General features: G+C 43.5%; 1 protein-coding gene across 2 annotated transcripts in view; it reads left to right on the forward strand.

Annotated features, from left to right (window-relative positions):
• The window catches only part of VEGFC (vascular endothelial growth factor C), a 133319-nt gene that overhangs the window by 6831 nt on the left and 103721 nt on the right, over positions 1-22767 (forward strand). Inside the window, exon 1 of one of the 2 annotated variants that reach the window (XM_030563710.1) lies at positions 4572-4825. The exons of the other annotated variant lie outside the window; for it this stretch is intronic. The gene's annotated coding sequence lies outside the window, so the exon portion shown is untranslated. Of the gene's footprint in view, positions 1-4571; positions 4826-22767 lie in introns of those variants that run through there. 2 annotated transcript variants of the gene reach the window in all.

Raw genomic sequence — 22767 nt, forward strand, 5'->3', positions numbered from 1 at the left:
TACGTCAGAATTGATCCTGAAACATCAAAAAAAGTGGTGAGAGGCTGCTGGGAAGTCAGAACCCCTTACTACTTTCCAAGCTGATTCAAGTACTTCCGATTAAAATCACAGGCTCTGGCTCAGGAAACATATTTTCAATTCATAATCAAATAATTTTCTTTCTAACACAGGGACCACAATTTAGAGTCTTGATATTCAAAAGTGGCCCTGGCCTACAGGTGTCACACCATGGAGCAAAAGAGAGTTTAAAAAAAGAAAAAGAAAAGTCTCTTGGTGAAAAATATGATCTAAAACTGTAGAGAAAGAGGTATTGATAGAACTGAACTCTAGGGGTGTGTCTACACTACAAAATTAGGTTGATTTAATATGTCAGTTTTTTTAGAAATCGATTTGATACAGTTGATTGTGTCCCCATTAAGCGCGTTAAGTTGGCAGTGTGCGTCCACAGTATCAAGGCTAGCGTTGACTTTCGGAGATTGCACTGAGTAGCTATCCTACAGTTCCCGCAGTCTCCGCCACCCACTGGAATTCTGGGTTGAGCTCCCAATGCCTGATGGGGCAAAAACATTGTTGTGGGTAGTTCTGGGTACATGTCATCACACCTCTCCCTCCCCCGAAAGCAACGGCAAAAAATTGCTTCTCACCTTTTTTCCTGGGTTACTCATGCAGACGACATACCATGGCAAGCATGGAGCCCACTCAGCTCACTGTAACCGTATGTCTCCTGGGAGCTGCTGTCAGACACGGTACTGCAGTGCTATGCAGCAGCATCCCCTTGCCTTGCCTTGTGGATGGTAGACGGTGCAATACGACTGCTGTCATCGTTATCCCGTGGGTGCTCCTGGCTGACCTTGGTTAGGGTGGTCGGGGGCAGCTAGACAAAAACAGGAATGACTCCAGGTCATTCTCTTCTTTAAGTTTCATCTGATGGAGATTAGTCCTGCCTGGAATATCATGACAGCTGGAGGCTTCTGCCTCAGGCTGCTCTCCCAGTTGGCAGCACCGTGCGGTCACACCTACCGCAGCCTACCCCTTGCTGCCATGGCTCATGAAGCCTGGACAGTAGTAAGGAGCAGTTCAACTATAGGCTGAGCAAGTGCAGAATGGTGGTAGAATGTGTCTTTTTGGACATTTAAAAGCTCACTGGTGCAATTTACTGACTTAGTTAGAGCTCAGCAAAACCAATATTTCCATCGTTATTACTGCTTGCTGTGTGCTCCACAATATCTGTGAGAGTAAGGGGGAGAGGTTTATGGCAGGGTGGGAGGTTGAGACAAATCGCATGGCCGCTGATTACGCACAGCCCAACACCAGGACGGTTAGAAGAGCACAACAGGGCGCACTGTGCATCAGAGAAGCTTTGAAAACCAGTTTCATGACTGGCCAGGCTATGGTGTGACACTTCTGTTTGTTTCTCCTTGATAAAAACCCGCTCTCTTGGTTCACTCTACTTCCCTGTAAGGCAACTGAGACCTCCCTGCTTTGATCTCCACTTGCAGAGGCAATAAAGTCATTGTTGTTTCAAATTCATGCATTCTTAATTCATCACACAAATGAGGGGATAACTGCCAAGGTAGCCTGGAGGGGTGAGGGAGGAGGGAAGCACAGGAGTGGGGTAGATGTAGGGGCACCCCATAGAATGACATGCAGCTCATCATAGAAGCGGCATGTCTGGGGCTCTGACTCGGAGCAGTCTTAGGTCTCTCTGGTTCTTTGGTAGGCTTACCTGAGCTCCTTAAGTTTCACGCAGCACTGCTGCGGGTCCCTGTTATAACCTCTGTCCTTCATGCCCTTGGAGATTTTTTTTCAAATATTCCGGCATTTCGTCTTTTGGAACGGAGTTCAGATAGCACAGATTCGTCTCCCCATACAGCGATAAGATGCAGTACCTCCCATTTGGTCCATGCTGGAGCTCTTCTGCAATTCTGGGACTCCATGGTTACCTGTGCTGATGAGCTCTGCATGGTCACCTGTGCTGATCAGCTCGCTACGCTAGCCAAACAGGAAATGAAATTCAAAAGTTTGCGGGGCTTTTCCAGTTTACCTGGCCAGTGCATCTGAATTGAGAGTGCTGTCCAGAGCGGTCATAATGGAGCACTCTGGGATAGATCCCGGAAGTCAATACTATCAAATTGTGTCCACACTATCCCAAATTTGACCCAGCAGGGTCTATTTCAGTGCTAATCCCGTCGTCAGGGAAGAGTACAGAATTCGATTTTAAGAGCCTTTTAAGTCAATAAAAATGGCTTCATCATGTGGATGGGTGCAGTGTTAAATTGATCTAATGCTGCTAAATTCGACCTAAACTTGTAGTGTAGACCAGGGCTCAAAGTATGTCTACACTGGCAGAGTTACATTGCCGGCAATTACATCACTGCTCAGAGAGCACTGAAGGGAAACCACTGTTGTGTTCACACTGTCAGCTGCCTTTGCAATAGCATATTCGCACTTCTGGTACTTGCGTTGGTATTTGGAGCGGTGCACTCTGGGCAGCTATCCCACAGAGCATCTCTTCCTCTTCTGCCGCTAAGAGTTGTGGAAAGGCGGAGGGGGTTGTGGGGCTTCCTGGGTCTAGTCCCAATGCCCTGTGATGCGTTGCTTCGCATCCCAGCAATCCCTTTGCTTCCGTCCACATTTGGCGCCACCTTTCAACGGTTTGTGTACTGCACTCTCTGCGTCTTCGTTCTGCAGGAATGGATCCAGCACTGTTGACCAATATGCTGCTCGCTCTCACTAACACATCATGAGTGGCAGTGGAGTTATTCCTTAAACTACAAAGGCAAGAGGAGTTCAGCATTGATCTTGCCAAGCGTAGTAGTTATGACACGAGATTGTGGCATTCATGGAGAGGCTGACCATAGTGGAACGCCGCTTTTGGGCTCTGGAAACAAGCACTGTGTGGTGGGATCACATCGTCATGCACATCTGGGATGACTAGCAGTGGTTGCAGAACTTTTGGATGTGGAAAGCAATATTCATGGGACTGTGTGATGAGCTCACCCCAGCCCTGTGGCACAAGGACACAAGAATGAGAGCTCCCCTGTCGTTGGAGAAGCATGTGGCAATTGCACTGTGGAAGCTGGCTACCCCAGACTGCTACTGATCAGTTGCTAACCAGTTTGGAGTGGGAAAGTCGACTGTTGAACTCATGTTGACAGAAGTCTGCAGGGCCATTAATTGCATCCTGCTCTGAAAGACCATGACTCTGAGCAATGTGCGTGACATTGTGGTTGGCTTTGCACAAATGGGCTTTCCTAACTGCGGAGGGGTGATAGATGGCACGCATATTCCAATTCTGGCACCAGACCACTTAGCCACCGATTACATTAATCAGAAGGGTGTATTTCTCTATGATTTTCCAGATGCTTATGGATCACTGTGAGTGTTTCATGGACATTACCACAGGCTGGTCTGGAAAGGTGCATGACGCACATATCTTTTGGAATGCTAGCCTGTTCAGGAAATTGTAAGCAAAGACTTTCTTCCTGGATCAGAAGATCACTATAGGGGAAGTCGAAATGCCCATTCTGATCCTGGGAGACCCTGCTTACTCCTTAATGCCATGGCTTATGAAGCCATACATGGAGAACCTTGACAGCAGCAGGGAGCGGTTCAACAACAGGATGAGCAAGTGCAAAATGACTGAGTGTACTTTTGGCCGTTTAAAGGCTTGATGGCGCTGCCTATATGGGAGGCTGGACCTGATCGATGACCATATTCACATGCTTATCATCGTGTGCTGTATGCTCCATAATATCTGTGAAGGGAAGAGTGAAAGCTTCACTCAGGGCTGGACCGCTGAGGCTCAGTGCCTGGAGGCTGAATTTGAACAGCGAGAGACCAGGACTATTAGAGGAGTGCAGCATGGGGCCATAAGGATCAGGGATGCCTTGAGACAGCAATTTGAAGTTGAAAGCCACTAATATTTGTTGCTATGCTTGGGAGTGCAGTGCTTATAATGCCAGGCGGTGATTGTGATTGGTGCAAACTGTGTGCTGTGAAGGTTTAAGAAAATTGCCTGTTGCTTTGCAGGGCTCTGTTTGTTTGCTTTCAATTAATGGAATAAAGATTGCTTTAAAACAAAAACAATTCTTTTATTTAAAAACAACAACCAGAGGGAAGAGAGAAACAAAAAAACACATCTGCACCATGGGGGAAGGGAGCATCCCAGGAGGAGGTGGGGTCCCAGGATGGTTAAAGATTTGTGTATATGCGGGTATCTCATGCAACCTTGTCCTTTGGAGTACAGTGCAGCGGGTACTTTACTTCAGCAGGGCTAAACTGTAGAGGGACGGATGTGTTATAACACCAGGCCTGCTTCTGCATGTCTGCCCTGGCCTCCATGCTTAGATGCAAAGCCAGCACGTACACCGAGCTGTTTCCTGTTATTGTCTTTGCCAGTAAAGGCTGAGGGTTGACCATTCCAGTAAGGCTGAGGCTGAAGTTTGACCGCTCTGTTGCAACTTTACAGATACTTTACAGATATTTTGCAAACAGCTTGCAACAGAATATCCCCCGCTCTTTGGGGAAACTCGGCAAAACCCTATCTATAGTTAATTTTACCTTATTTGGTAGATGAGAAGCCCCATATAGCTGTCAGCGATTTCTTCACTAGATCTTGGGGGAGGGGGGGCGGGCGGCGTCACTTTGGGTATATGTGTCCTGCCCACAGTTTGGTAGGCAGAGAGGAGAACGCACCTGAGTCACTTGCACCCTGAGTGCACCCGTAACCGAGCCTGATCACCTCGAAGCCTCTCTCAGCTCTCGTGTTCCAGTGGAGCTTACGCGTCTGCCGGCCGTAATGTTTTTGCATTGATTTGTATTAGTAAGTATGCTTTGTAATTAATTACTTTTGGAAGTTAACAAGATTTTCTTTTGGGGTTAACTGTATATCGTGTCTTTCTTTGTATGAGTATATTGTGTGTTTCCTTGTATAAATAGAGTTGTTAGTCAATATTGTTTCTGTATCACTAATAAACCATTAAGGTAAAGCCATACGTCTCAGTGCCTGCACACTGTGCCACAACTGTTCCCCCTCTAAACATCCAAAAACGAACCTTTATCGTTTGGTCACCCCTGCAACCTGGTAGATAACAGGTGTGCATCTGACTACTTGGGTCCTCGCATACTATCGGGTGACTAACAGGATGTTGAGGGCAGTGGGTACTGGGAGTCCGCAGGGCTGGACTGTGATGTGGCAGGAGTGGAATACAGCGGGTACAGACTGGAGCCAGGAGGTTGATAAGAGTCTGTTGGTGGTGTCTGGATGGCACATGGGAAACGTTTAAGAGCCCCTTCGTGGCTTTGTTCTGGCGTGCCACATTCTCCTTTTGGTCCTTCTTCTCACTGTTCTGTCACTCCTTCAATTCTTGTTTTTCGGCCACAGAGTGCATCATTTCATCATGCAGAAAGTCCTCTTTAGTTTTTTGTGGCCGCTTTCTAATTCTGTGCAGCTGTTCAGCCGGCAATAACAAAAAGGGAGGCTGGGCTCCTAAGGTCATATCTGTAAAGCCAAAATGCAACGTTTTACAGAAGCAGTATTATTTGTAACACAGAGACCACTGATTCAGTGATTTAAAACACAGCCACTATTCACATACCTGTCACTAACTGGCTGACCCCAAGCAAGCACGTATGAACCATGAGACCCCCAAAATGGTGAGTAACCACAGGGACAGGGGACGTCAGTGTTCCAGGACCATACTGTACACTGGGCACGTGGTTCTTGGGGAGAGCCAGCACTGTGTGTGGGGTGGGGGCTTATAATCATTACTGTCCCCACATTTTCCCCAGGCTGTGTTCATTGTGGAAGATATCTCACTGCAGAGGGTGAGCAGGGAATCAAGAGAGGGTCTTCTACAAGACTGCCGCTTCCACCCTGGCCCTTATGCGGCTTGCCTATGTGCAGCAATGGTCACCTCTCCTCTCCCTTCCCCCCTCCTGCCCGTGATGACAGAGTGGTGCAGGAAAGTTACCCATAATGGGGCAAGAAACAAAGCAGCTCTGCCAAAGAACCTGCTGCAATAGATTGCCCAGTATCTCCATGAGAGTTTCATGGAGATTGCTGAGGTAGATTCCCGTGAAGTGAGGGAGTCAATCAACACCCTGTTCCACTGCTCAGATTAGGCATGTGGTGGTATGTACATCACACAGACACAAGCCTACTTTCTGCAATCCCCTGCCTCCAACAACTTGCTTCAGTGATTCCCAAATCAAAACCACTTACCAGGGGCCTCCTCTCCTGTTTGTGCTTCGCTAAGCTTTGCCAGCTGTGTCTAGCTAGCCTCCTCTGGGATAGAGAAGAGTTCTGGGCTGCATGCATCTCTGACCTCTGAGTTGGCCTCTGCCTCTGGGTCCCCCCTCCCACTCCAGATCCTCGTCCAAGATTTCCTCCTCCTGGCTTGGTCCACTCTCAACTGGCATGCGAGCCACTAAGTATCCACAGTGGACTATTCTCAGTGGAGGTGGAGTCACCATTGAGTATCACGTCCAGCTCTTTGTAGAACCGCCAGCTTGTGGGCGCAGCACCAGAGCAGCAGTTTGCCTCTCATGCCTTGTGACAGGCATTCTGCAGCTCCTTCACTTTAACCCTGTACTGCAGTGTGTCCCGATCATGGCCCCTTTCTGTCATGTATCGTGAAATCTGTCTGTAGGTATCATATTTCCTATAGCTGGAGCACAGCTGGGACTGGACAGCCTCCTCTCACCAAATGCTGATGAGGTCCAGCAGCTTGGCATTGCTCCAAGCAGGGGATTGCCAGGTCCATGGAGCAGGCATGGTCACCTGGAAAGATGCACTGAGACTACCGCACACATCACCGAGCAAACAGGAAGGGGACTTTCAAAATTCCCAAGGAATTTAAGGGGTGGGGCTCACAGTTGATCACCTGAGGGCAGGGCAGTAGAGTTCAAACCGATGACCAGAGAGGCAAGAACGGAACACCTCCCAGAGGCCAATTGCAGCTCTCTAATCGACTAGAGTGTCTACACTGACACCACAGCGTTGTAGCCTCAGCACAGAAAGCTGTATGCTTCTTGTTGGGGTGGGTTTTTTTTACTGTGCTGCAACTACGCAGTTTCTGTGCACTAAGTGGCTTGGCAGTGTGTACACCTTGGGAGTTACACTGCAGAAAGCTGCTTTACTGCACAGAAACTTGCCAGTGTAGACAAGGCCTAATAAAATAATACTTAGTTTATTGCAAATCCCATGAGACCAGATTCTCTTTACGTTAGAGCAACCCCATTGAAGCCACTGGAGTTGCAGTGGTGTAACTGAGAGGAAAATTTGACCCATGTATATTAATGTTACTTTCATTAAAGCAAATTTTGAAAATTTGCACTTGATTTTACTAGAACGGTTTTTGTAGTGTTTTCCGACTTCTCTGTATGTTATACCTGTTTTAGTTATTTTATGGCTTCTAGGTTTATCTGACAAAATCATTCCCATATGTTCTCTGAAACCTACAGTAAACTCTATTCACTGAAACAAAACCTATTGATACATACAGACTTGTTCTCCATCAACCATGCACTCATGGAATCCAGCAGATATTACTAGAGATTTTCTTTTTCAAAGAACTATAAGCATTCCATTTCCCATAGGAGTGAAGTAAACAAATGTGAGCTTTAGCAATTGACCTCTTCTTAGCAGAGGGGGAAACAGTTGACTAGCATCAAATGTCTTGAAACTTTGGCTTCCTACAGGAAGGAATACAATAGCACCTGTCAGGAAGATCTTGTGTGATTTTAATTTTATTACGGAATTACTCCTGTTCAGTACATAGCAAAAGAATCCATAATGTACAGTGAATCTATACTATACACACAAGAAGAAGGATAGAGAACCAAATTCTTCTTTAAAATTATACCTATTCAAATCCATTTCTATCTGCAAAATAAACAGGAAATACTACAATTTCAAAGCAAGAACACTATGACTGTGTTCTATGAGCATAAATACATAAAACTACACTATGATATTTGGTAAAATTAGATTCTGTGAAGGTGCTGAAATCAGTATGTGGGTGTTTTCTTTGTATAAGAAAAGGTTTAAAAAGGCTTTTTAAACTCTGTCCATTCTTGCAGTGTCATAATATAGTATGTTTCTAGGAATCAACCTGTGATGAGAACACTCCAAATCTAGTAATGCTGGTCTTGGGATACTTTCTGCAAATACGATGTAGGTTGACATAATTTGAATTTAGCTGGTAGCAAGTTAAAATGAATGTGTACTATGGCTGTCGATTAATCACAGTTAACTCACACAATTAACTAAAAAAAAATTGCAATTGAAAAAAATTAATCGTGATTAATTACAGTTTTAATCACAATGTTAAACAGAATACCATTTGAAATTTAGTAAATATTGTGGATGTTTTTCTACATTTTCAAATGTATTGATTTTAATTACAACACAGAATACAAAGTGTACAGTGCAGACCAACACATGTTCATTTTCATCATCTAAGTCAGATGTCACAAGCAGAAGGTTGATTTTATTTTTTGGTGGTTTGGGTTCTGTAGTTTCCTGCTTGGATCGTTATCGAGCAGAGAACCCATCATCAGCATGGACACGTCCTCTGGAATGGTGGTTTGAAGCATGAATGGATATATGAATCTTTAGCGCATCTGGCATGTAAATATCTTGCAATGCCAGCTACAGCAGTGCCATGTGAACACTTGTTCTCACTTTCAGGTGACATTGTAGACAAGAAGCAGGCAGCATTATCTCCTGCAAATGTAAACAAACTTGTTTGTCTGAGAGATTGGCTAACAAGAAGTGGACTAAGTAGACTTGTAGGCTCTAAAGCTTTACTTTGTTTTATTTTTGAATGTAGTTATTTTTTGTACATAACACTACATTTGTAAGTTGAACTTTAATGATAGAATGCACTACAGTACTTGCATTGTGAACTAAAAAATACTATTTTTTCAGTGCAAATATTTATTTTTATATAAATGTGAGCACTGTACACGTTGTATTCTGTGTTGTAATTGAAGTCAATATATTTGAAAATGTGGAAAACATCCAAAATGTTTATATAAATGGTATTCTGTTATTGTTTAACAGTGTGATAATCCCGATTAATATTTTTAATGACATGATTAAAAACATTAATCGTGATTCATCACTTGACAACCCTAATATGTATCATACACACCTTAACCATCCATACTTTTGAAGCGTTTAACTAAGTCCTAGCTTTTACCTGTGAATATTTAGCTCCCTTTGATTGTAACCACTCCTAGAAACTCTTAAGTCATATCTTCTTCTGTTTACGCATATCCCTTTATGCATGAATGAAAGTTCTTACAAAAGGCTCTGCAGCCACAACCACCACCATGTTGGTTGACAGTTCCAAAAGAGTGATATGACCGTTCCCCTTTCTTCGAAGAAGTCTGACTCTGGAAGTATGATGGTACATTCTCTCTTACTATTCCCAAGTCCCCCACATCCAGTCAAAGGGAAATGTTCTCTTGTCCTATCTCTGATTAAACCTCTTTCTAGTGTGGCAGCTCCACATGATGTAACCCCATCATTGCTATAGTTCTCTGTGGAGCTTTCACAGGGAAGAATCTAGAAAAGGATATGTGGAAGCCTGAACTGTCCTCTCCCTCACCTGCCTCTCCCCCTTCTCACTCCTATGACACATGAGCTTCCCACTGCCATCCTCAGATCCACAGGATGTAACCATGGAGGTACCGCATACTATTTTGCACTCCTTCCACTCTGGCCTAATCGGCCTTACTACTGAATTGGTCAGGTTGGGAAGAAGGGTTATCTGTATGGCACTAAGGGCCTGTACATACCTTACTCCTGCGTATAATGAGGGCAGTATTTGTCCATCTACCGATACAAGTCCCTCAGCTCTGAGATGAATTTTGCCCTTTAAATGTTTAAAAAAGTTTCACAACAGTTACGCAACAATTCTTAGCCTCATCCTTAGAGTGGAATAAATACATTCAAGTTTGTCACTTGTTGCCAATTCTAAAGTTCATACTCAAAGGTAGCAATACGATCTCTTTACCCAGACAGGATTAGATTGATAAAGTACAGGACATTCTCTCTCCCCGCCCCCAAGTCTCTTTTTGCCATGGAAAACTTGAGTTCCCTTTCTCTTGTCCTAGTTTTAATCCCAGTTGAGACAAATCTTTCCTAATAACAGCTTATCCTAAAGAGCTGCCAATTTACATATAACGCAAAGTAGCTTTAACTACTTCTAGTGCATGGTCAGGATTAAAAATAGTGTGGACAATGTGGATTTCAACTGCTATTTCACTCTATCCCTACTCCAGCTTTCTCTGGGTTTCTAATCTATGGGAAAAAATATAGATTTGGTGGCAATATATGCTATGCTACTTCTTTTTGTAAACTGCTTTATTGTTTATCTTTACACTTCAAAAGATCTAGCCAGGTTTCTTAGTCCAGACTGTAGTCATCAGACTCAAACCAGTGCTTCTTCAGGCACATAGAGGTAGCTTTATTTTCCTCGTGACTGTGATTTGATTTGATTTTTGTCAGCTGTATCTTGTCTTTGTTTATGCTATTTTTTAAATTTATCTTAACTTGTGCTTTGTGTCAGCATGACCTGATCAGCATTAGCGATGTATTATATAAGGTACGTTTTGAAGGCCCAATTCAATGCCCTTATTCAAGCAAAACTTAGTCCAACATTTTGTTTGAGTAAAGATTGCAGTTCATGGCTCTGTCCAGGTCTTGGTATGAGACTATATTCTCCTGTATGTCTTCTGAAACATAATTGCAATGCATATTGAGTAGCTCATTTCACAGGAGAATCAATGATGAACACCTGTACTTCTGAGGGCAGAATGAAGCTTCCCACAGTCCCCATTGGCCTGGGATGGCGAAACACGGCCAGTGGGAGCCATGGTTGGCCAAACCCGCCGATGCAGCAGGTAAACAAACTGGCCCAGCCCTCCAGGGTGCTTACTCTGGTGAGCCACGTGCCGGAGGTTGCCGACCCCTGGTTTAGATGTTAATTTGCAGTATTATTTCTATAGTACTTTATTTGCACTATTATCCTATTACTTTTATATTAAATGTATCCTTTTAATATTTTAATATTCATCATTTGGGAAAAATGCAGAAACAAAAACTCAAGCCTAGAAAGAAAATCCTTTTGACAGGAGTCGTTCTAAAGAAGAAATAAGTTTATGGAAGCAGAGTTTTTGTAAAAGCTATCTGAAGAGAATTGCTTCTCCTGAAAGAAGGGTAATTTCTTAATTTATCCATGAGAAAGTTGTGTGTGTGCTGGAATAGCTCAGTCTATATCTGGTTACTGTGCAGCCAAATCTTCGTTTATTTTAAAGTTATGTGAAGAGCCAGGTTGTAGCTGCCCCTGAATGGGCCCGGGGGTGGGAAGGATAAGTAGTTTCTAAACCTACCCACCCACCCCCGGGCACTCAGCAGTGGCCGAGAGATGTAGGCCTTGCTCCTTCCTAGCACTTTTTTTGGATGCTAGCTGACAAAAAGGGGATGGGAAGAGGTGGCCTGAGAGATGGGATCATGGCTTTGCTTTCTCTATGCACCACCCAGTGACAGGAGCCTGTATCATTCTGATCAGGAGCTGTGGAAATGATCTGGGTCTTTATTACAACTAATAAGAATCTTGTCAGTTTCACTCTGCTGCTGATTTGACCAGCAATAAAGGCACTTAGGATCCAGAAGAGAGGAGGACCTAAAAAAAACGGTGAAAGGGGGGAAAGGGATAGAGTGAAATAGCAAATATCTTCTTTTCCCAAGCATCCAGGAACAGAGTAGTAGGATAGTAAGAGAGTATTCTCTTGACGCTCACAACAGCCTCTCAGCAACAGGAACATTAGGGCCGGCCCACAACATTTTGGCACCTGAGGCGAGGAGCTCAAATGATGCCCCCATACCCTCTTGCTTGGGCCAAAACTTTGAAAGGTCTCAATTCTGCCTTCTTCCTGTCCTGTTCCTCTCATGATACTGCTACTTACCCCAATAAAGGAGAACTAACAACTTAAAATGCCTTATTCAAAAATTTTAAGTAACACTTAACTTTCAGATGCCTGAACTGCAAATGTTACTTTCCTTGTCTGCATAGTAAACACTGGCATTTTTAACTGTTTGAATAATCAAAGTGGTGCTTTCCGTGTCTTCTTGGCTGCAAAGATTTGAACTGCTTCCTGAAGGTCCACCAGTCTGGGCCAGCTCATGCTCTATTGAGATGGTTGCAGGGCCAACCAGCCACTCCTGTGTCATTGTGGAAGTGTAGATGTGTTTTTATTAACTTCAGCTTGGAGAAGTTGCGTTCTCTACTAGCAACTGTTACAGAAAGTGTTAGATGTATGCGCAGAGCAACAAAAGCATTTGGAAAGAGGGTCATCTTATTTGTGCACGTATATTCCAGAACAGCCTTTGAAGTTGATCCTGCTGAAATGTATCTTGAAAGGGCTTTAAGTTCATCACCTAAATCACTCGCATCAATATCACACATGTGTCAACACTGACTCTAGTGCCCTGCATTGCTGGTGTAGGTCTTCTTCAGGTATAGTGAGGAGTTTTGAAATATCATACAACATCCCAAATATATTGCTGTGTTCCTTGAGTTGCATGAAACTTTCTTCAGCTGACTGTATTGCACAATCTAGCACCTGGTTAAAGGATTCAACTTTGAATTGTTGTTTGGGGTCTCTTATGGGATTATCCCGTGCCTTATAATCAAAATGTCGTCTTCTTCGGTGACTCTCTTGAATGGGTGGGAAAATAGCTTCAGTGTGAAGTTCCTCTGCCAACTTCTGTACACTATTCAGAACATTTTGAAATCCCTCATCTGACTGGTAAAACTGTAGGTGTGACTTTGCTTTGTTCAATTGTTCCATTGCTCCAGATATATCAAGGTCAACACCTTGGAGTCTCTTGCTTACAACATTTATTTCAAACGGTATGTCATGCCATAACACTAAGCCACACAGAAATTGGAAGTTATGTATTTTTCTGGTGACTCCATTTCCCTCTGCCACTGTTCTCCCACGAACAGTTCCTGTCATAATATTATCCTCCATAATGGCAACTATGGCATCATCTATCTTCCCAATTTGATGTTTGATAGGCTTTATCGCCTATCCACTCAACTTTCCCATTGTGTGGCACTCAGTGGTTTCAGTGTCGGAGAGAATGTTCACAGATGTTGCTTCAAAATTTGCCATTGATAAGTTGATGCAGAGAAAAATATATAGATGCTTTGAATTACATTAAAAAATTGAGCAGCCTCACTAGAAGCTGATGCTGCATCACTGACCACCAAGTTCAATGAATGAGAACTCCATGGGACAAAAAAAGCTCAAGGGTTTAACTCTCAGATCCGTGTCTGCACTCCTCTGTTCTTTCCTCTCATGTTGGCACCATTATCGTAGCCCTGACCTCTCATGTTGGCTATCGCAATTCCTGTATCTTCCAGCTTTTTAAAAAGCACATTTGTCATACTAGCTCCTGTAGTATCATCAATGTCAATAAATTCTAGAAAATGCGCTCTGACAGTCACCATTGCAGGGACATTTTCACTAGGTTCTGTCGTTACAGAACGCACCATTAAAGTCATTTGATCCCTATGGCTGATGTCAGGTGTGCAATCCAGAATAATAAAGTAATATCTTGCTGACTCTAAATCTGCCACAATCTTCTGTTTGACTTCTGTTGCCAGTAACTGTATAATCTCCATTTTGAATTGTTTTTCCAAGGTAGTGGTTTGTGTACATTTCTTGGTTAGTGACTCATCCTGGAGTACAGCATCAAATTCAGCCATCAGCTCCACAATTTTAAGGCAATTTCCATTGTTTGGCACATACAGCTGATCTGAAGTGCCACGCAGTGCTAGGTTATAAATAGCAAACATTCTCACAAAGGCAATGAGCCTTTTCAGAACATTTTGCCAGTAAAGAGACTCTGATGCAATCTTCTCTTGATGCTGATCATCTATGATGGCCTTTAACTTTAGTCTCATCTCAAGCTCTTTCCACCTATGGAATGCTCTCTGGTGATTTGCTGCCTTCTCGTGGCATGCCAGATTTCTAGCCAGATTTTTCCAGTCCTTTGTTCCTGTAGAACCCAATGTGGCTGGAACATTAGACTGGAAGAGTTTGCAACAAAAACAGTATGCAGCATTCTAGGTTTTTGAGTACATAAGCCATGGCCTCTCCACTCTGTCACCATTGAGGATTTCATGCCAGCAATGTGTTGGATGGAAACTTCTATTTTCATTGTCTTTGGGGAACATGAAGTTTTTCACTTGCTGTGGCCCATGCAGTACAAGGATGTCCCTCAGGCTACTGCTCGGGTGGGTCAACAGTCCTGGATCATCTAGCCTTAAGGAACTAACTCAGCAGCAGCTGATTCTTGTGCTTCCACCACACTCTGATCTATACTTTTTCTTCAGGACTGTGCATGGTTACATCCATTTGAGATGGAGATATGAATGCTGCAGTAGCTGCTAGGTCACCTGCACTCTGACTAACTGGAAGATCTGGCATCTCCTCACCACTCAGTTCCTCACTGGGGCTGGAAGGCTCACTGTGAACATTTATGTCTATGTATCTCAGGAGAGCTTCCTGCTTAGATAGAAAAGCTTCATTTGCTTGCTTTCTTTTTCTGAATGCTGCCCCAGAGGGGCGTTTTCTTCTTTCACTCATGACTGCTGTTCTCTGCCAGCTATAGTGGCTCTCAACACTCAATTGAAGGGGACAAATAAGCAGGCTGGTAACAGGTCCTGAGAGAGGGAAGATATCAGCATCTTAAGGGCCTAACTAGCTCCTACTGCTTCAGTTGACAGCCTCTTCTCCTCAAGTGGGTTCAGAGAAGCAGCTGGAAACAGGAAGCTCCCTGAGAAGCTGGTGTTAATCTGTCCAGGCTCATGGGGGTGCTAGAGAGGTACATAAGAAGCTTCTCCTCCTCTCTCTTCCTGCAGCTCCTGTTGCTTTCTGTTATTCCCTCTCACCTTTTCTCCTGCCTGCCTGTTATGTCTCTTGTGCCCTCCTTCCTCCAACATAGCACTCCACCATCTCTGTGCATCTAGAGCAGAGAGAGTACATATGCACCAGCAGCAGACACAATTTTCTACACTCTGGGTCATAGTGGTGCCCCCGCCCCCAGTCTGGCACCTGAGGTGGCCGTCTCAGTTCGCCTCATGGTAATGCCAGCCCTGAGGAACAGGGTTGGAGGAGGGAGAGAGGAGTCTCCTCGCTCACATCAGAAAGGGATTGTAGAGGCAGGACCATTCCTAGAAAGGGAAGAAAGAGAGAAGCTATCTCTTACAGCAGCCAGGAGGTAAGGCATGGAGAGTCCCACATTAATTGGACAGAATTAGTAATAGCACAGAAGGTGGTGTCCTTGAGCAGGTATGAAGGAAAGCAACCTATTAGAAATACCAGAGGACATGGGGTTATGACAATGAGTGTATTTCTCATCAGGTCACTGCTTATATCCTAAACTCTAATGGCAGAAAGAGAGAAGATACATGTTTTTTCATATAAGCCTTTAGAGAATTGGTTTAGTACCTTCACTAGTTGGTGTCTGGTATTTGTTTCAAGCCCTGCAGTACTTTATTTGAGTGTGTAGTGAGGCGGCCTGGCTCCCAGCTGCTCCAGATGACGAAGAGCCCAGCCGGAGGCCGGACTGGGTGGAGCTAAAGAACTCTGAGCCCGCCCCGCAAAGGGTCAGGCGCCGACCCAGAACTATAAAGGTGAGCCCTCAGAGCTCAGTCAAGCCCCAGCAGCCGGAGCGAGCAGACGTCTCCCAGGGAGCTCGGGACTGGGAGACCCCTGTGACCCAGGGTAGCCACCCAGAGTGGCCCGAGCTCCCCCGTGCCCACTACCTAGAGGAGCTACTGGAGCTCCCCTGCGCTGGCTACCTGGAAGAGCAGCCTGAGCTCCCCAGTGCCTGCTACCTGGAGGAGCCGCTGGAGCTACTCTGGGCTGACTTTCCGGAGGAGTTGCTGGACCTACTACCCAGCCCTGGCCGGGACGAACCCATTCATCTGGACCCTGCAGAGGACGACCCCAGGATCAAGGTAAGCCCCGAGGGGGAGTCTGGAAGTAGCCTGGGGACAGTTGACCCTAGTCTGGCTGCAGCACAACCAGAGCCAATGTCAGTGTGTTGCGGCTAGGATCCCCACTGGCACAGCAGCAGGCGGCCTGCATGGGCAGGCCTGCGTCCCCCCTGTCACCCACTCACAGGTGGCAGTCTCCCCCTCGCCCCGACGCTCAGGCCAAGGAGCCTGTGCTTCTTACCATGCTCCATTAACAACGTGTTAACCCTTGAGGGCTCAGCCAAGTGCTAGTTCATTATTTAGCAGTAAGACATTCCCTGGGAAATATTCCACCCTCTGACTCCACCACCTCAACCAACCTACACAATCATCATTGCTGTGTACAGTATTAAATTATTTTAAAAAAATTTCCCTGGAACCTAAACCCTGCTATTTACATTAATTCTTACGGGGAAATTGGATTTGCTTAACATCATTTCCCTTAAAGTAGCATTTTTCAGGAACATAACTACAATGTTAAGCGAGGAGTTACTGTACCAGAAAACAATTGCCAGGTTAAAAAAATGTTCAAATTCTGAACATTTTGATTTTTGCTTTTGCTTTTATCCAGCACAGCTACTACTGTATAGTGGATACTGAAACAAATGGTGCTTCAGCTTGACTTTGCTGGTTTTGAACTAGTCACATTCCTTTTACACTGAAAAGGTCTATACTCTGTGTGTAATAAAATCAACATGATACGGTGGGGGTAATCTTAGTCTCGCGAGTTAGAGGATCCCATATTTTCTTAAGATCGACAAAAAAAATTGGTTTTGTTTTAACTCAGTCTTTGTGGCAATGTATTAATTTGTGCCACTATTTAGAATGTTCTGTACTAGAGTTTTGTAAATTGTACATAGAACAAGGATTTTGGATTCAAACCTTTTTTCTGTGAACATCATGTCTCCAATTAATTCCCCGCAACTGCCATTTTATTCCTGATAAATTCTCATGCTATTCATTCAGCAGTTGCTCATGCAAAGGTTTATCATGCTTTTAGACAATCTGTTCACGTGTTTTAACTTAACTGCCTCACAAGAGAGCTATAAAAAAGACTTTAATGGTGATGTCTAGTAAGGTGTGTTCATTAACTGTCTGGTATAATTTGGTTGGGGATTTCCCTTTCTCAATTTATAAATTTACAGTGTTGAGGGATTTAATATGTGAAAATGAAATCTTATTACCATGTTGATTTGATGGCCGATCTTATGGCAGAAATTCTAAAGCCAATGGCTGTGTGCTGTGCAGGAATCTTTGAAAGAGAGAAAAATAACAAACTAACATTTTTATAATCATTAACTTGCCAAAGCAGATTTTAAACTCCTTACTAGCCAGAGCTAGTAATATGCCAAATTCTTTTAAAAATCCACATTTTATGATGACCATTCTGAAATCGAAAAGCATTCCTGTTAGCAGAACCACCACAGTGGCTGCACAGACCTCTGGGGATAAGCATCCTGGTTGTCTCCATTAAGTGACAGAGCTGAATGTTTTACAGTGTGAGAAATTTAGTCTACATTTTGGATAAGGTTACTATGCTTAAGACCAGATTGTTGGTCCTTGTGGTCGCATAACTGGGTCTGCGAAGAACAAATGCAACATTTTCTCTGGTTGAGTTTCAGCCAGTTTTACTTAGGGGCTGTCTGCATATGGAAATTTACCAACATAATTATACATATTATAGTGTCGTAACTCCCCATGTGGACATCCTTATTCCAGCATAAGTGTGGCTTTGTTTAGTTTAATTTGTGTCACTTTGAAAGTGGTATAAACTAAACTGGAAAAAGGCACTAATTCTTGAATAAGACTGGGAACTTTGGGCTTGTATAGTCTTAAAACACTACAGCATAGATGCTGCCTACACCAATAAGAGGGATTCTCCTATCAGTGTAGGTAATCCACCTCCTTGAATAACGGTAGCTAGGTCGATGGAAGAATTCTTCTGATGGCCTAGCGCTATCTACACAGGGACTTAGGTTGACTTAATTACACTGCTCAGATGTGTGGATTTTGCTCAGATGTGTGGTAGTATAATGGCTGGTCTACACTAGTTATAACTATAGTGAAATAAGTATGCCAGTAAATTTCCTTGTGCAGACAAGCCCTTACTAAATTACGTTATGTTTGGGAATCTTTGGGTGCTTTAGCATTCTCTCCAATAGAATTTTCTCTATTCTCTCACTTCTATTTAATATGTATACATAGGATTTATTGAGAAAATAGGGGTTGCTTGTTGAATAAAATAAGTCTTTGTAGCCTCCAACGATATGAAATCAAATATGCCTTGGGAATTATCATTGTTTATGGTCTCTGCAAGGTGCCACAATGGATAAAAGTAGAGAGAGGGGAAGAGAAAGAAGACTTACATACAAATATACACTTACTTCCTATTTCAGTGTAATGGGGCATTCCCTTTATACTTTACCCTTTGTCGTCTTATATACTGATACAATCTGGTGTTAATAAATCACAGATCCTAGTAACTGCCATACTAGATCATACCATTGGTTTACCTCAGTGGTTCCCAAACTGGGGTTCGCAAAATGTTACAGGGGGATCTCGGGAGGAAAAAAAATTCTTAATGGCAGACAGAACTGTCCCTGGGGACCCTGGGCAGCACGGGGCCAGCGGCCTGAAGCCCCTGGACTTCCAAGAGCTAAGCAGGTCAAATCAAGCATATCTATCACACTGAGGAGATTTAAACTTTAAGACTCCTTATAAGAAATGGAAAGGGAGATGGATATTTTTTGCTGCATTTAAATAAGCAGCTAGTATTATTTTTAAAATTATTATGAAGAACAAGTTTAAGCTTTGTTGTAATGTTGTGCGTTGTTTGTCTGGACTGCTCAAGACCTGAATGCTTCTGTAGGAGGAACTCTTCGAGTTGGCTTCTTTAATACCTTCATGCTGTTTCACATCTGATACTCCTTGATGAAACATAGGAGCCTTGTCTTATAACAGGCTTATTCAAAGTGACACAAGCTACGAAAGTGAGATCTTGGAAGAGTGTTGCCGTTTTCATATTGTAATAAAATTATTGTAATGATAAATAATAATTAATAATAAATAGTGTGTAAAAAAAAAAAGTCATAAAAACAAATTTCCAACATCACTGCTTTTATAATTTATACTAGGGTAAAGGAGAAAATCCCTGAAAATATTCATTTTCAGAAGGGGGTTCGTGAGACTTGACATTTTAGTGAAAGGGGTTCACAGGTTGTTAAAGTTTGGGAACCTCTGGTTTAGCTAATCAGGTATCCTGCTTCCAGGAGTGATTCATGATGATTTATTAAGCTTCATGTTGGCTTCCTTGTAGTGAGTATTACTGTATGTGTGTGTGATTTGATTAATGACATACTTTTAATAAACAAGGATAATTACTGTAACAAAATCCATGCATAGTTTGTAAACATCTAAAAATAAGCTGACAATTACTACACCTTTCCTTTGAGCAATTATTGCTAATTATTTTAACATATGGGATGGGAGGTAATTGGCCAAAAAGTGTTTGTTTTATGTAAGAGTATTGGTGCATGAAAAGAATTCTAAAATGGAGGTGATCTACATTAAATTATTAAAATAATAATTATTGGTTACTTTTTATTTTCATCTCTGTTCCTGCTGTTTGAATTAAGCTTGTTCTCAATTAAGTGAATTCAGTAGCTGAGAATCCCCTCAACACTGTTCAGATCTATGAACTGTGTTGTGTCCTCATTTTACATGGATGATGTGGTCCCAAGGGCTAAGTTTTCCCTTGCACAAAAATTCCTTACATGAGAATGAAGAAGGTCCATAAGTTTCAACACGCAGAGGTTGAAGTTTTTTCCTCAACATTCCACCATCAGGATGAATAGGACCGATTTTTCCATATTAAACTAATTGCTAGTGCTGGTATATATTAAACCAGTTTCTGGTTCTGAGAATACCTCCACCATGTACATCTACCTTCCCTTCCTCCCTGGCAGTGCAGTGCATCAGATGCCTGTAACTCTCTGTCCTGCCACAGTAACCGCTGCAGTGAGCTAATTTTCTTGGAGCAACATTAATGATTGGGGTTTGTCTTCACTGAAATGGTCACAGCTGCAGCAGTGCAGCTCAGCACTGTAGCGCTTCAATATAGACTCTACCTATACTGAGAGGAGGGGTCAGGATAAGTAATCCATCTCCCCAAGAGGTGGTAGCTAGATTGACAGAAAAATTTGTCCATTGACCTAATGCTGCCTACACTGGCTCAGCCTAACTTTTTAGTACAGACCAGAACTTGATCAGTATCTGTAGTATCTGGAACGGAGCAGCCCACAGGAAAGGCAACTCATTGACTACACCCATCCTGTAATCTTTGCACAGTCTGATACGATAGAGTACTTCCCAAGAGGGCCTTATGAAAGATTGGGGGGCAGAGTGAAAGCATGCTGTGGATTAGGCCTGTCCTGCCAGGCCTAGAATGTCAGGTGGGGGCGCGGGATATTGTCTATGTGTAGTTATAACCAGGGCTTTGGAGCTGTGCTCCGGCTCTACTCCAGCTCCAGGCAAAAACCTGCAGCTCCACTGCTCTGGAGCTGCTCCGTCCTCCAGCTCTGGGCTCCACTCCAAAGCACTGGCTATAACGCCAGATTTTTTGTCCAGCAACAAAAAGTGATTGTGTAAATTTTCATGCTGTGGGGTCATTCTTCTGTGGAGCAATTCTTTCAGGTAAATTAAAATTCAAAATAGTTGCTGTTGTGATGGTCTAAGGCATTTCTCTGTATTCTGCTTGTTCTGTTTTGGACATTTGTGAGAGGTTGTTTATTTTTACTCGTTTTTTAGTTTGTCTGATGACTCTCACTTGGATTTATGTTTTATTTTGTCCTCTCTTGCCATAAGTCTGAACTGAGGATTTCTCTCAAATTCAAGCAAAAATTCTAATCGGTAATGCCGATCTAGTATACATACATACATATATATATATATGATCATATGGAATAGCATTAGCCTCATCCTCCACTATTGTTGTCTGTTGCTGCTGTTGAGTGACCATCTGTGTACATTGCTTGGTTCCTATCCATTTTTTAACATAGGGCTTTTTGTGTGTAATTTTCAGAATTTTTATAAAAGCAAACTGAAACAGTGTTTTTATCATGTGGTGGCATATTGACACTCACATGCGTCAGTAGCAGGGTTGGAACATTTAGATCCACTACACTGATATCTGCCACTTGAGCTGACAAAGTAACCGATAACAATAGTAGGTTGTCATCCTCTGTGTGGACCAGTGGGGGATGAGATACACACTTTGCCAGTAGTTTCACAGATATTTGCTGACAGCAGAAGAATGGTGAGACTCTGGGATCTTGGGTTCAATTCCAGACTCTAGTGGGCCCAGACAGTTGTACACATTCCCTCTAAGTGTAACCTCTTTTGCCTTGTCCACTATAACTTGTCCCAGTCCTGTCTCTTCTCCAAACTTTTTAAAATTCCAGTCCCATTCTCCTCATTTAGCCAGACCCAGTCTCCGCTTCTGTGGCTTTTCAGCCCAGTCCCATTCTCCTTGCCCAGCCAATCCTATTTCCACCACAATGGATTCCCAGTACCGGTTTCCTCCTCTTCCAGCTCCTCATCTTATTTGTCTGTCTCCACTCTGGCCTCCAGTTAGATGCCCAGACCCGATACAGCCTGCAGCATCCCAGGGATGCAATTGCAGAGAAAATCTTGCTTAGTCCCAGGCTTGAGCATGTTTATTGTGAATGGAATCTTCAGGGAATTTAATTGCTAAAATCTAAGTCAAACCTTAATTCAGCTTCCTTGTGTGTGTGTGTGTGTGTGTGTGTGTGTGTGTATATATATATATATATATATATATATATATATATATATATATATATATATATATATGTGTGTGTATGTATTACGATAGCATGTGATCATATGTTTGGAGGCTAAGTTTTCCACAGGACCCTGCCTCATTCAGGAGACGTTCTGCTCCCAGGCTGTTTGGGCATTTCCTAAACTATAAGTACCTGATTTTCCAACTTTTAATTAGTGGGTTTTTTAAATATACTATTATATATATTACTTCAACAATTCTGTTCAGTTGCAGTCACCACTGCTGAACTAGAAATTGCTGAAACAACTGTGCTTAACATAAAAAATGTCCCTGTGTCCTCAGACCAAGGATGAGAAGTTAAATGTTACAATCCTGCATAAAGTTACAGCCCCATTACTGAGAGATGAGTTACAAATAAGACAGTTTGAGGGAGGAGATGGAAAGGATAAGGAAAAGAGTGAGGAGAAAGAAAGTGAGAAGACAGGAGATCAGTGTATCTCTTGTCCTGCTTGCTGGAAGGAGGAGAGGAGCCACAGGATGAGGTATAATTAAAGGTCACAACTTTATTCCTAAATGTCTGGGAGTACCTGGCAGATACAATTGTACAGTGCAGATAATATATACTGGGGGTGCGGGAAGGCCTGGTCCCCAGCCAACCCATTCAGGAGCCCTGAATCTGTCCCCACGCCCCCATTTCCACTCCTTGAGAGCAGGAGTGGGAAAACTACGGCCCGCAGGCTGGATCTGGTTCCTCAGGGCTTTGGATACGGCCCGCGGGATTGCCCCCCATGGCGCAACGGGCCCCGCACCACTCTCAGCAGTGGCCGCCCCGACGTCTCTGCAGCCCCTAGACCCTTGCCTCCAGGCACCGCCCCCCCACAACTCCCATTGGCCGGG

The sequence above is a fragment of the Gopherus evgoodei genome, chromosome 5 (assembly GCF_007399415.2).
Source record: "Gopherus evgoodei ecotype Sinaloan lineage chromosome 5, rGopEvg1_v1.p, whole genome shotgun sequence".
NCBI classification, from domain to species: Eukaryota; Metazoa; Chordata; order Testudines; family Testudinidae; genus Gopherus; species Gopherus evgoodei.